Here is a 15,093-nt window from a genome sequence, read left to right on the forward strand (position 1 = left end):
GCTTCGTAAATTGGATATCTGTAGACCGTGAGTTCAACCATTGGTGGAAAAGTTCAAGTTCATTGTTATTACCCTTCCAGATGAGCAGCACATCATCAATGTACCGTACCCAAAGCTGTATATGATGATGAAATGGATTTTGATCACAGATCACAAAGGTCTTTTCATAAAAGGCCATAAACAATATGGCCAGGTCTGGGGCAAAGGCTGCCCCCATTGCCACCCCCTTCGTTTGTAAATAGAACACATTTTGAAACATGAAATAGTTCCTCATCATGGCAATCTTGAGTAACAGTAGTATGAATGTGGTTGGTACTTGTACTGGAGCCTCGCGACTGTCAAGAGCTTCGGTGACCACCATCAACGCCTCCTCCTGTGGTATGCTTGTGTATAATGACACCATGTCGCATGTGACCAATAGTTCTTCGTCTGGGTTAAAAGGTTTTCCGTCAACCAAAGTGATCGTCTGGGTGGTGTCCCTCAAATAGGTGGAAGTAGACTCGGCTAGTGGTTTCAAGAAAAAGTCTATATACCGGCACAAGGGCTCAAGGATAGAACCACACCCGGACACGATGGGTCGTCCCGGGGGGTTATGTAAGTCTTTGTGCACCTTGGGTAGGGTATATATTGTGGGTATTCGTGGGTGGCTCTGATTGAGATAGCGATATTCCTGATCCGAGAGGAAACCCTGTTGGACCCCTTCTTGCGTCACCCGTTGGATTTCAGTGGCTAAGTCACGTGTAGGGTCGGATGGCAGTTTTCTGTAACTTATTCCATCATTCAATTGGCACAAGATCTCTTCTTTGTATTTAGATACATCTTGGATGATGATGGCCCCGCCCTTGTCTGCTGGTTTCACAACCACTTTGGGATTGGCTTTGAGGGTCATCAGTGCTGTCCTTTCGCTTTTGCGGATATTGTATCTCACATAGGACTTCTCTCTCAAAATCTTCTTGACCTCTTCAGTAATGATACTTTCATAGGCCAGTATGCGATGGCTCATTTTGTTAGACTGGGGTACGAAAGTGGATGGTACTCTGAGACCGGTAACTGATGTATTCATCGTTGGTGGTCTGTTTTTAAAGAAGAAACGTAGTCTTATTTTTCTAAAAAAATTTGAGAGTTCCATTAATGTATTGAAGCTGTTAGGGGGGGTTGTAGGGACAAAAGACAAACCCTTGCTCAGTACCCGGTGTTCATCCTCACTTAGTTCATGAGAGGACAAATTGATGATAGGTGTATCCGGTGCTCTCACCACCTGTAATTCTTGCGTCTGGTCGAGCGTTCTCCATGTTCTTCCGGCTGGAATCTGACTTGTTTCGTGCCGCGGCCTCTGCCACCGTCGTTGTCCCACTGCATCTGAGGGCCTTGTTGCCCCCGTCCTGTCCCCCGGTTCCAGTTGTTGCCTCGTCCGCGAGGCGGTCTCCATGTTCCTCTCTCTAAAAAAGAATTTGGTTGATACTGGGGATGGTAATTGTCCTGGTATCCGTAGGAATTGCTGGGACCTGCTTGTTCTGAGTCTTCTCCGGAACTGTAGGAGGAATCAGAGAATGTAGTGAAACGTCCCCTGGATCTGCCACCTCTGTAGCCTCGATTAGTAAATCGTCCTTGTTGGTCCTGTCGGAAGTAATCTTCAGATAGATAGGGATACGTTTTTTTCTTATCATAAAATTTTAGATCACGAGCTAATTTGTCAAGCTTCTTCTTGATGTTAGAGGTCTCAAAGTCTTGTAGAGTCTCAACCAGTTTGGATAACGCCTCTTTAGAGTTGGTAAGTGTGCTATCACCTGAAATACTTGTCTTCAGTTCGGCTATTTGTTTGGTAAGTATAGCCACCTGTTCTGCTGCAGTCTCTACCCCCAACACCATCCAATGTCTAGAACAGTTATTTGCAACAAAGCTGAATCCTTCTCGAAATTTTGGAATATCCACAAAAATGGCTGGTTCTACTCTGACTTGTAAACCTGTAGGTATGATATTGTTCTGAAGGCACTGTGCAAGAAAGTGACCATGCAGTTTTGTGCGAATTAGCTTTTTTTCTAATCTTTCTAACTGAGAAATTTTATCATTTAGAGTGATGTCTATGATAGGTGTACTAGCTGATAAAAAGTTATTCGCTGGATCATGTAACAATTGATCAATATAATCTTCTGTGTATGAAAGTATCTCCTTATCTCCCATATTGGTGAGTCATAGATTTAATTCCAAACAAAATTGTCTTAACAAAGTATTTATTCTAGAGAACACGGAAAACCTCCTGGAAGGGAGGTAGCGTAACCTCACAGGCATGCGCCTGTACAAACTACGTTATAACAAACAGGGTTATACCCAATGCAGTCAATAGGGACCTGGGTAGCAAATGGAAAGAAGGGAAGGGGTCCCGAGACCGAAAAGAAATTACAAATTTAAGGCATTTATATACATAAATTCAAAAACAACGTTTTTTGATGCAAAAAAGATTTTACTTCAAGATTGCATACATCCTAATTAATAGGTACAGTGTTCATTATACATTTGCTTTATATACCGTGTACGTGCCCACATTCACAACGGGGAGGGGGTGACGTGAGGGAAAGTGTAGGGGGTAGGATATGGTTAAGCTGATTCATTCAGTGACAAGTCTTATTCAATCTATTAAGACAGTATACATGTGGTCCCTTGGCATCAGGGCCACATTTGTAGGCTCCGCGAGAGTCCAAAATTATAAATATCAAAAAAGGCCTAACTCTGTTATAGCCGTGAGTGACTGAATGGGGACCGGAGCTGGTCTTTGGTTACGTAGCGGTCTACGTTTCGACCCAAAATCAGTAGGAGTCTTTTCCTTACGGAAGGGTCTTCATCAGGACAAGCACTGTTGTGGGTGGGCAAACTCCTGGGGAACAATTAAAAAAACGAATTAGAGACACACCATTCCTGTATTTAAATTCATAGGATGGTGATACATGATTATCAGTGAAAAGAAGAGAGCCGTGTTATCTTGCTACGTTAGAATCTCATACGTAGGAATAAATAAAAAGACTAACGCTCACCTTTCGCAAGGGGCGATAGGAGTAGACTCAAAAGGTGGATAATCTTAGTCCAAGTTGATGGTTGGTAACTCTAAATGTTAGAGAGAAGAGACTAGTATTGGAAGGGGATCAGTTAGTACATTAGAGTTTATACAGAAGGTCTAAATCATTAAAAAAAACTATGAAGGTAGTCAGCAAGCCATCTGCGCTAAGGAGTATGTTATCACAAAAAGGCGCGGAATTCCAAAAAGATGCAAGAGTCATTAGGCACCTATGTAGTTATTACCTGTCAGCCTAAATAGGGTGATGTATCGGTCGGAGATTGTAGTGTTCCTCGATGGTTGATCAGGGTTTTCAACCTATACAGCAGAGAAATGGAATACCTATTTACAGACTAACCCCCACATGCATCAAGCATTTGTGGAGTCGCAAACGGTGCAATTCCTTAAAATCGGCCGTTTGCGATTCCAAAAATGCTTTTTGGAATGCATCAAGCATTTTTTGAAATCGCAACATTTTTGCGATTTCCAAAAATGCGATTGCTTTTAGGAAATCGCAAATTTGCGATTTCCTAAAAGCAATGCATGAATACTTTTGAAATTGCGAATTCGCAATTAGAGGGACAAATTTACCGAGTAGTTGAACTACTCGGTAAATTTTCAAAAAGTGTAATTAACACTGAAAACGCATTTTAAAAGCATTCATGTTATGGACACACATGTCCTTAGGACATGTGTGTGTGCAACATGATGCGAAAAATACATTTCAGGGGTGCAGGGGGGGTTCATTTGAACCCCCCTCACCACCCTTGAAATGCAATCAGGATTTGCGATTTTGAAATTGCGAATTCGCAATTCCCATTCATTCCTATGGGCCTTTTGGCCCATAGGAATGAATGGGAATTGCGAATTCGCAATTTCAAAATCGCATTTTCTATGCGATTCGGTAGAAATTGCGATTTCTACCGAATTGCATAAATATTTAAAAAATAATCATGCATAGGCTTTTGCGAATTCTAAATTGCGATTCGCTTTTTATCGCAATTTAGAAGTCGCAAAAGCCGAGATTGATGCATGTGGGCCTATATACCATATATAAAACCAAATTGAGGTCTCTCAAAGAGATATTCACTTCAAAGTGGGCTTACCACTGTCGACAAATTCTTAAGGATAAAATTAGATGGATTCTGTGTGCATTGCGCAGTGAATTTTATTCAGGCGTATTCATTCCATTTCGGGCACCTACAATTATCCTGGGTAACCTATATGCAAAAAAAGGGGTTCGTAAGTGGAACTAGTATTGGTAATGCATGGATTTAGGTTTCTTAAGATATCCATATATACACACAAAACATTGTCTTTATCAGTAACGGCAGCAGGAGATTATCTATAAATCACTAGACTTGTTAGTCTCACCACTTCATAGAAGAACATATGGGGAAATTCACCTATTTAGGCAAGCGGCACGAAATCTAGCCTGAAAAGACAAAGGTTGTCCCAAATCGTAAAGGTCACTAAAACACTTCTCAAGTGTTTTCTCATTCATACACAGTCAAAGAATAAGTACCATTACCGGGATAGAGGGATCTAGGTATAGTCCTCACCACTTCTCACGGGCGGGTGCCATCTCACCTAAAAGGGGGGGGTTAAATATACGGTAGTCTAAGTACTGTGTGAGCCAGGGAGCAATTTATGACCACTACAAACAGTCACTTAAATTCAGATTCTCCTACCTCAACCGCCGAGTTATCAAGAGTGGGTGAGGGAAGAATTCTCCAAATGCGTTCCTCTGTGTCCTACGCTCGGGTAAAGAAACACAGGTTCAGGGAAGTGAGAACGATCAGACTGCGTCGTTCTACAACCCCCATTAGGTTCGTTGGGCATGTTTACCTCGTTGTCGTGTACAACATACGAATTTTGCATTCATCCCCACTCAAACGGGGTGTCTCATCAAGGCTGCCGCGCTCCGTGTGCCGTGCCGGTAAATCCTTGCGTTTTTGTATTTCCTGGTCGGTTGGGGACTAGGGGGCGGAGTTACGTTTTTTTCATAGAGGCGGAAGACAGACTTAACTCTCCGCATTGTTGTTAGAGGAAAATATAAACAAACTTGCTGCATCATTAGATTTCAGTATTCGGTAATATTATTAACGCATCGCATTTTAGCACATGACTATTTTATACAGTGGAGCTTGGGATGCACAAATCGCAAAGGGTAGTGTAGATCCCAGCACTCCATGTTGTGTTTTTTTTAGAAAGACCTTCAGTATCACAGGTTATTATTGAAAAACATTATAGGCAAATTCTATAAAATAGGTCACCTTTTGCATCTGAGTGCACTTGTCTTCATAGGACAGTGAAAACTCATATTTACATCACTCCATAAGAAATGTTAAATGCAATCCACTTCCAGATTGAAAAAGATTATCTCAACCTGGTATCCATATCATAATGAACATAGGATTAACAATTATTATGCATACCAGAGTGCACAAATCACACAGGATAGTGTAGACTCCAACATTCCATGTGGCAAAAAGGAGACATACAGTTAGAACGCACAGTCACACATGTATGAAAACATTACCCTAAAGGATGGCCAACTGGGCAAAACTATTTTCTGACTCGTTAAGGCCCTCTACTACGGAATTAAAGGTGTAGATCCATTTGAGCTCTCTGATGTTAAGGATACTAGATAGATCACCTCCCCTGGGGCCCAATGTGATGTGTTCCAAAACTACCCACTTGAGTGAGTCTGGTGAGTGATTATGTGTAGTACAGTGTTCAACCAGGGTGCCCCGGGTACCTTGCATCTAATCCTGCTACAGTGTGAAAGGAACCTTGCCTTCACCCGTTGCTGAGTCTGGCCGATATCGATGAGGTCGCGTGGACAGACAATCCCATAAATTACATTTTTGGTGTTGCAATTCGTGTGTTGACTAAGCATATGTCGATGATTTTTAAAGACAAATTCCTTGGATTGAATGGTAGACGGGCAAGCTTTGCACTTCCCGCATCTGTAATGTCCCACTACTCGAGGTTGGTTCCAACATGAGGTTATAGTGGGTTCAGGTGGACATTCTAGGAAAGACGAAACCACATGATCTTTGACATTTCGTGCCTTCCTGAAGGCTTGCATCGGCACATTCATTATATCTAGATCCTTTGCAATTAGGTTCCAGTGTTTGTTTATAACCTTTTTGATGGAATGGCTCTTGGTTGAAAAAGTAGTGACGCAAATCATACGTTCTTCCAATGAACAGTTGCGTACTGTCGGTTCCAGAAGTATTTCACGGTGACAGAACCATGCTCTTTTTCTTGAGCGTTTAACAAGTCGTTTGGGGTAGCCTCTCTCTATTAAGCGTGACATCAGGATCTCGGATTGTAGCATGTAATCTTCCTTCTTACTGCAGTTCCTAAGTACACGGAGGAACTGCCCATAGGGTAAATTGTCCCGGAGATTCCTGGGGTGGTGGCTGGAGTACTGTAATAATGAATTCCGTTCTGCAGGTTTTCTGAATAGGGTGGTATGTAGAGTGCCTTCTTCAGCCACTATCGTAATGTCCAAGAAGTCAATCTTCTTATTGCTCGATTGCTTCGTAAATTGGATATCTGTAGACCGTGAGTTCAACCATTGGTGGAAAAGTTCAAGTTCATTGTTATTACCCTTCCAGATGAGCAGCACATCATCAATGTACCGTACCCAAAGCTGGATATGATGCTTGAATCCTGATGGAGCAGTGAGAAAGGGACTCATGTCTGAGTATACCCTGCCACACCTATAGTGGCCAAAATCGATTTACAAAAGGGGGTGGTGATGAACAGAGTGTCTGAATTGAGCAGACCACTCTTACCCAGTCCAAAGATCAGGGCTTGATCCATCACCGTTATTTATCTCACTGCCCCATCCCAGCTCAGAATCTGGCTATATGCAAATCAGTCTGTCCCTGGCCCAGTGCATCATGGGAACAGGGCAGACTAAACTACCAAGCCAATTCTTTACCAGAAAGGAGACAAGCTACCGGGGACCGGTTTCTGGCATTTCAGCCTCTTCGGCCCGGCTTGCTTGAATCCTGATGGAGCAGTGAGAAAGGGACTCATGTCTGAGTATACCCTGCCACACCTATAGTGGCCAAAATCGATTTACAAAAGGGGGTGGTGATGAACAGAGTGTCTGAATTGAGCAGACCACTCTTACCCAGTCCAAAGATCAGGGCTTGATCCATCACCGTTATTTATCTCACTGCCCCATCCCAGCTCAGAATCTGGCTATATGCAAATCAGCACCCCTTGTTGTAAATATTTTTGTCCACCCTAAGCGTGGAAGGGTATACTCAGATGTGAGTCCCTTGCTCATTGCACCATCAGGATTCAAGCAAGCCGGGCCGAAGAGGCTGAAATGCCAGAAACCGGTCCCCGGTAGCTTGTTTCCTTCCCAGTGTAAGAATTGGCTTTTGTAGTTTGGTTTGCCCTGTTCCCATCATGCACTGGGACAGGAACAGACTAATTTGCATACAGCCAGGTTCTGAAACTGGGATGGTGCAGTGAGCTAAAAAACGGTGTTGGATCTAGCCCTGATCTCTTGACTGGGTGAGAGTATTCTGTTTAATTCAGAGACTCTGTCCCTCACCACCCCTTGTTGTAAATATTTTTGTCCACCCTAAGCGTGGAAGGGTATACTCAGATGTGAGTCCCTTGCTCATTGCACCATCAGGATTCAAGCAAGCCGGGCCGAAGAGGCTGAAATGCCAGAAACCGGTCCCCGGTAGCTTGTTTCCTTCCCAGTGTAAGAATTGGCTTTTGTAGTTTGGTTTGCCCTGTTCCCATCATGCACTGGGACAGGAACAGACTAATTTGCATACAGCCAGGTTCTGAAACTGGGATGGTGCAGTGAGCTAAAAAACGGTGTTGGATCTAGCCCTGATCTCTTGACTGGGTGAGAGTATTCTGTTTAATTCAGAGACTCTGTCCCTCACCACCCCTTGTTGTAAATATTTTTGTCCACCCTAAGCGTGGAAGGGTATACTCAGATGTGAGTCCCTTGCTCATTGCACCATCAGGATTCAAGCAAGCCGGGCCGAAGAGGCTGAAATGCCAGAAACCGGTCCCCGGTAGCTTGTTTCCTTCCCAGTGTAAGAATTGGCTTTTGTAGTTTGGTTTGCCCTGTTCCCATCATGCACTGGGACAGGAACAGACTAATTTGCATACAGCCAGGTTCTGAAACTGGGATGGTGCAGTGAGCTAAAAAACGGTGTTGGATCTAGCCCTGATCTCTTGACTGGGTGAGAGTATTCTGTTTAATTCAGAGACTCTGTCCCTCACCACCCCTTGTTGTAAATATTTTTGTCCACCCTAAGCGTGGAAGGGTATACTCAGATGTGAGTCCCTTGCTCATTGCACCATCAGGATTCAAGCAAGCCGGGCCGAAGAGGCTGAAATGCCAGAAACCGGTCCCCGGTAGCTTGTTTCCTTCCCAGTGTAAGAATTGGCTTTTGTAGTTTGGTTTGCCCTGTTCCCATCATGCACTGGGACAGGAACAGACTAATTTGCATACAGCCAGGTTCTGAAACTGGGATGGTGCAGTGAGCTAAAAAACGGTGTTGGATCTAGCCCTGATCTCTTGACTGGGTGAGAGTATTCTGTTTAATTCAGAGACTCTGTCCCTCACCACCCCTTGTTGTAAATATTTTTGTCCACCCTAAGCGTGGAAGGGTATACTCAGATGTGAGTCCCTTGCTCATTGCACCATCAGGATTCAAGCAAGCCGGGCCGAAGAGGCTGAAATGCCAGAAACCGGTCCCCGGTAGCTTGTTTCCTTCCCAGTGTAAGAATTGGCTTTTGTAGTTTGGTTTGCCCTGTTCCCATCATGCACTGGGACAGGAACAGACTAATTTGCATACAGCCAGGTTCTGAAACTGGGATGGTGCAGTGAGCTAAAAAACGGTGTTGGATCTAGCCCTGATCTCTTGACTGGGTGAGAGTATTCTGTTTAATTCAGAGACTCTGTCCCTCACCACCCCTTGTTGTAAATATTTTTGTCCACCCTAAGCGTGGAAGGGTATACTCAGATGTGAGTCCCTTGCTCATTGCACCATCAGGATTCAAGCAAGCCGGGCCGAAGAGGCTGAAATGCCAGAAACCGGTCCCCGGTAGCTTGTTTCCTTCCCAGTGTAAGAATTGGCTTTTGTAGTTTGGTTTGCCCTGTTCCCATCATGCACTGGGACAGGAACAGACTAATTTGCATACAGCCAGGTTCTGAAACTGGGATGGTGCAGTGAGCTAAAAAACGGTGTTGGATCTAGCCCTGATCTCTTGACTGGGTGAGAGTATTCTGTTTAATTCAGAGACTCTGTCCCTCACCACCCCTTGTTGTAAATATTTTTGTCCACCCTAAGCGTGGAAGGGTATACTCAGATGTGAGTCCCTTGCTCATTGCACCATCAGGATTCAAGCAAGCCGGGCCGAAGAGGCTGAAATGCCAGAAACCGGTCCCCGGTAGCTTGTTTCCTTCCCAGTGTAAGAATTGGCTTTTGTAGTTTGGTTTGCCCTGTTCCCATCATGCACTGGGACAGGAACAGACTAATTTGCATACAGCCAGGTTCTGAAACTGGGATGGTGCAGTGAGCTAAAAAACGGTGTTGGATCTAGCCCTGATCTCTTGACTGGGTGAGAGTATTCTGTTTAATTCAGAGACTCTGTCCCTCACCACCCCTTGTTGTAAATATTTTTGTCCACCCTAAGCGTGGAAGGGTATACTCAGATGTGAGTCCCTTGCTCATTGCACCATCAGGATTCAAGCAAGCCGGGCCGAAGAGGCTGAAATGCCAGAAACCGGTCCCCGGTAGCTTGTTTCCTTCCCAGTGTAAGAATTGGCTTTTGTAGTTTGGTTTGCCCTGTTCCCATCATGCACTGGGACAGGAACAGACTAATTTGCATACAGCCAGGTTCTGAAACTGGGATGGTGCAGTGAGCTAAAAAACGGTGTTGGATCTAGCCCTGATCTCTTGACTGGGTGAGAGTATTCTGTTTAATTCAGAGACTCTGTCCCTCACCACCCCTTGTTGTAAATACCCCTCCCAACTCGTCACAGGGCGTGGTGAGACCCACCCTGTGAGGCTGTGACGAGTTGGGATCGTCTGCGCAGACTCTGTGTCTGACGTCTTCCCGCCGCGATTTCAGTAGGAGAAGTAGCACTAGCAGCCATTTTCTAGACCGAGTGACGACGGACTGTCTCACGCTAGCCGACGACGAGGTCAAGGTCGGAGCGGGGAGCCTGAAGGAAAGCAGTCGACTCTTGTGCCCTGCAGCAGCCTAGCCATCCGTTTGGCGTTTTGGTTGCAGGCAGGCTGGGCAGACCGGTCACCGGAGTAGAGAGCAGTGAGCTGTGTGAACTCGGGCAAGTAGGGCCCCACAGGCGGGAAGTTTTCATTTCTAATGCCGCGGCGCTCTCCTCCCCTTGTCATGATTCAGGGGTAGGAGTGTTTCCATTGTTCCCACAAGACATCACTGACTTGAGGCCGGCTCTGTCGTCTGATTCTAAAACAAGCCATCCCCGGCTCCATAAATGGCCGTGTTCTGCCAGCAGCGGCATCTCCTGGTATGTGCGCGCCCCCGGGGGCCATGCCCGGCGCATACTGTCTGAGAGGAGCCCGCTGCCAGGTGCAGGCAGGCAGTGACTGACTGCCATTAAATATTTATGCAGTTTTATATAGCGCCAACTCGACCCGAATGCATCAAAGCGCTTTACACGAGCACCAGTTACATTACTGAAGAACACCGCCATTTGGCACGAGGAGATTAAGTGATCTGCCCAGAATTACAGGGTGTTTAGTGACGCCGAGACTCGAACCTGTTTACCTAGTTCCGAAATCGGAGGCTCAGGCCACAACGCCACATCCTCCCTGCATCCCCAACGGCCTTCAAGCTTGACTCGGACTCCTAAAGGTGAATAAATGCACGTGTAACCTTTGTGTTAGTCCAAAAGAGTTCACTTCACAGAACCATTGTGAAATGTGAGACGGATTAAGTGAAGTGAACCAGGGCTGCTCCCCCTTTCAACAAGATCTAGTCTGCACGCGTTAACATAGCACTCTGCTGTGTTGAAAGCCGGCTCTCCCTTCTAAGTTAAGCAAGGGCAGGTGGTCGAGTGGCTAAATGCTTCACCTTACACCCTGCAGACCTAGGTTGTGATCCCGGCTATGGCACTAGACTAACCATCCTGTGATTCTGTGCAAGTCGTTTCTTCTCTCGAAATGTAAAAATAAGAAAAGTGTGCTCTCTTGTGTTCATGACCGATCACCTTGTCTATTTAACCTTTCCACTGTCTGTGGTCGAAAGCAGGCCTTTGTTACTAAGCACAGTTTATGGTAGAAAACTCTGCATGTGGATATTTTAAATAAAGTCCCGCCAGGACCTCAAACATGTAAACATGATCCTGGTGGGCAGAGCCGTCTAAGGGGGAGATGTCATTATTCCCCAGCCACACCCCACTCCCCCCCCCCCACACACACACACACACACCATTTCAAGGCCACACGCTCCTCCTAACACATTAATTTATAGGTTGGAAAGCAAGCGTGCTGCATTTTGTTTTAATGAAAAAGGCATTTATCATGGTAATCTCTTCACTTCCACTCTCTGCATACAGCCGGGAGCGCTTAGAAACAGGCTGATCAGCGCTGCGAAGAATTAGATACAATTTGAAGATGTTCCTTTAGTCCCCTGCGGCTTCGAGAGGCCCTGGCCTGTGCCCCACTTTTCCACCTCACACATCGGCTGCCTTCGGTTCTTTACATTCCAGCTCGCTGAGCCACCCCTGACAGCAGGTGAAAATTGCAAAAAACACAGTTGATGGACATAATGTAGATCATTGACATAAATGCACCCCAGTACAAGGATCTGGGCCTAAATCCAACGTTTTTTGCACTCCACACCACCCTGGGTTAGACACTGGCTATATGCAAATCAGCTCTGACCCTGTGCCTCATGGGAACAGTCCAGTCCGAACTACCAAGCCATGTCTTTCCCAGACCAGAATCAAGCATCCAAGGACCGGTTTCAGGCTATCAGCCTTCATCAGCCTGGATAGCTTGACTCCAGTGGTGTGGAGAGCCTGGGACTCACGTCTGAGTATACCCAGCACACTCGGGTGAAAAGTGTGCAGGGCAGGTCTGTATCTTTAAATGGCGGGTTCATTGCTTCTCGCTTCCAGGCCGGACCGGCCAGGACCGTGTCTTGGACGCGAGACAGGAATTGTAATGCCTTTGTCCGATTTTAACTGGACGTTCATACCAGGGAGACACAGCTCAGGGGCAGAACAGATTAACACTGATCCACCATAATATGCACATACAGTCATCCAACAGTCTCTTTAACTATGTATTCCTCTTAACAGCCATCAGCGCATCCATTGACAACCACCTGTGTTTGCATGTTGCCATTTGTGTATTGTCTCACTGCATATCTCTCTATATTTTGTCTGTATATGCTTCTGGGTATGCTTATAGTGCAACATGAATGTGTTTGCTGTTTATGTATCTAAACAACAACAAAGACATTACACACAAGCATTGGCATAGCCAATAGGTCTCACCTTTGGGACTTTAAAGTGTTTAGTTATCCAGCACAATATCCCTGGTATCAACTGTTGCATGGCTAAACACTTATATATGGTCCCAAAGGCGAGACCTCTTGGCTATGCCATTGCTTGTTCTTAATTATTATTTAGTAGAAATGTAGTGAAACGTGAGAAATATAATGCATACTTGATTTTATACACTGTTAAAAGGAAAGCATTTTTAATGAGGCGCCTGAAAAACCACCACCTCGGCTGCTGCTGAATAATTCTCTGACACGTTGTAAAAGCTTTCTAATAACCTGTTTTGGATCTGGTTCGTGAGGTACAGGGCACGTGTAAGCGTTAATGCATCTGACAGGCCAGGCCTCTCTTGGGGCCTTGTTGGTGCAGTCTGGGTTGTAATTAATGTGGCCGAGTATATTGCTGTAGGTTTAACTTTATCCTAGATACTGTGATTGTCAATTACAGTACCATCCCTTCTTCCAACTAAACTACACTCATAAAGGCCCACTAGTCTCCAAAATACAAGTGGCAGGGCATGTGCTGGGTGTATTAAAAGATTAGATAGATGAGTTTGACATTATTTAAGGTGTTGTGCTTGTGCCTCATTCCAGTTCCTGTTGAAAGAGTTGGATGGTCTCTGTCTAAACGTACATAAGGTGGATTTCTGGAAGCATGCTGATGGGCATGTATGTGCGTCTCATGCCACCTTCACAAATGCCAAATTGTGCATTTTTAAAAGAAGTCGCAAATTACCACCAAATACAAGTTGGTGGTAATTTGTGATTTCTTAACCTAAATTCACAATTCCAAAATGCTACATACATAGCTTTTAAGGAATCGCAAAATTGTGATTCCTTAAATGCTAAAGAAAAATAAGGAATCGCTAATTTTTGTGATTCCTTATTTTGCGAATTGTTGTTGCATGCAAAAAGACAGTTTGCGATTCGCAAACGCCGGAATTCGGCAAATTCCGGCCTTTGCGAATCGCAAACGGCTTTATACATCTAGGCCATGATTGTTAACTTAGTGAAACTGTTCATTTTGTGATAGGTTTATGTTAATGGAAAGCACGATAGGGAAGAAGCTACTACTGAAAATTATTCAGACAGCTTTAAAGCAGTATTGAATGTGATGACGTGGAAATTGTTGAATATACTTTAGCATGTCTGTTTACATTTCTACACCTAAATGCACGCAATTGAGATTTTGACACTAAGGCTGGTGAGGTGACTGCAGTACACTGATGTAATTAAACCTAAAAAGGCCCCATGCAAGGTGCATTAAACATGCAATAACCCCCAGGATATTCTGTTTTCAACTGTTTTTTCACCCTCTGAGTATATACAGGACTGTAGGTTTCAATTGTGGTGCAGGTCCACCATGTCTCAGGAGAAGTGCCACAGAGCACTACTCCGTGACTGCCTATATTATTTCATATGCTTCCACCACAGACCCCAACGTCAATGTACATGAAACCTATAAGAATGCATTTCACCCTATATTATTGAGAAACCTACACACCGCAGTCCATGTGGCGTTGGGGCATCTGGCTTTGATGCAAATGTGAAATTAACAGCTGCTTTCAAATTGTTCAAGCTGTTCAATGGTTTCTGCTGTGTATCCAGTGGACACTATTCTCAAAGCTTACGTCCTTTTTACCTTTTCACAGGCACCAGGGAGGAAATCAGCAGATAGTTTAACAGGCAGCGGACAGTAAACCAGCAGAAAGCTTTTCAACAGGCACCAAAGAAAATCAACAGATAGCTTGACAAGCACCAGGGAGGAAATCAACAGATAGTTCGACAAGCACCAGGCAGAGGAAATCAATAGATAGTTTATCAAAGAAACTACAGGCAGCAGAGAGGAAACCAGCAGAAAGCTTTTCAACAGGTACCAGAGAAAATCAACAGATAGCTTGACAAGCACCAGGGAGGAAATCAACAGATAGTTCGACAAGCACCTGGCAGAGGAAATCAACAGATAGTTTATCAAAGAAACTACAGGCAGCAGAGAGGAAACCAGCAGAAAGCTTTTCAAGGTACCAGAGAAAATCAACAGATAGCTTGACAAGCACCAGGGAGGAAATCAACAGATAGTTCGACAAGCACCTGGCAGAGGAAATCAACAGATAGTTTATCAAAGAAACTACAGGCAGCAGAGAGGAAACCAGCAGAAAGCTTTTCAACAGGTACCAGAGAAAATCAACAGATAGTTTATCAAAAGAAACTACAGGCAGCAGAGAGGAAACCGGCAGAAAGGTTTTCTACGGGCACCAAAGGGAAATCAAGAGATAGTTTGATAAGCACAAGGAAAGTGGGTGACCTCTGTTAGGTGATACATCTATAATCTAGTTTAGGCTTTCTTTGAACTGTTCATTTTATTGTTTGTCAAAATGAACACAGTTGACAGTTTACTCACAAAACCATTTTTGGGAATGACACAGGAAGATAAACTTCGGGTGAAAGGACTTGGACCTGATAAACCTGAAATAAACATTGAACAGTCTACA

This window comes from Lissotriton vulgaris, chromosome 4_1 (genome assembly GCF_964263255.1).
Source record: "Lissotriton vulgaris chromosome 4_1, aLisVul1.2, whole genome shotgun sequence".
NCBI classification, from domain to species: Eukaryota; Metazoa; Chordata; class Amphibia; order Caudata; family Salamandridae; genus Lissotriton; species Lissotriton vulgaris.